Raw genomic sequence first — 684 nt, 5'->3', positions numbered from 1 at the left:
ATCATAGAAAAAAAAAATTAGACTTGAAAATAGAAAAAAAAAAGTCCTAAATGATTTATGATATGATCAAATCAATGGAATAATATGGATTTACTTTTTATATGATAATGAAAATTTCTAATAACTGGATATATTTAGTGACCGTACTTAGCAGTCAATGTTTCCGAATAACTTATGGATTCCATTTATCGTATGGAGTCCCACAAGGCTCAGCACTATCTCTATGACTCTTTTCTATTTATGATGCTAAAATTGTTTGTACCAGTCACCAGATTCTAGTGTTGATAATATTTACGAATGTTATAAATACAAGTAAGGCGGTAAACCAACCGGAATGTGCTTGCCAAAAATTTAGGATAAATGGAAAATAAATTAAACATAGGGGCGGATGCAGATAAAACAAAAGTTTTAGTTTTTTGTATCAAAAATAGGAGAAAAAAAATCAAAGTTTAAAATAAATTGGTTTGAAAACGAATTATCAAATAATTTAGTCTATTGGGCAGAGGTCTATAAGTGATGCCAAATTCAAATCCCAAACGTCATTCTATTCACAGACAAGCTGCTTTAACACGCTTGTACGTTCATTAGGTTCGCTTACCCAATGATGGAATCGGTTTATTCAAATCACATTGATTCTACAAGTATTAAGCTCAGTGAATTGACATTCGTTAAGGGGGCTTACGA

Source organism: Halyomorpha halys, unplaced genomic scaffold, assembly GCF_000696795.3.
Source record: "Halyomorpha halys isolate HHAL.00 unplaced genomic scaffold, Hhal_1.1 Scaffold589.1, whole genome shotgun sequence".
Taxonomy (NCBI): domain Eukaryota; kingdom Metazoa; phylum Arthropoda; class Insecta; order Hemiptera; family Pentatomidae; genus Halyomorpha; species Halyomorpha halys.
The sequence above is the reverse complement of the archived record's forward strand: the minus strand, read 5'-3'. Positions refer to the sequence as shown.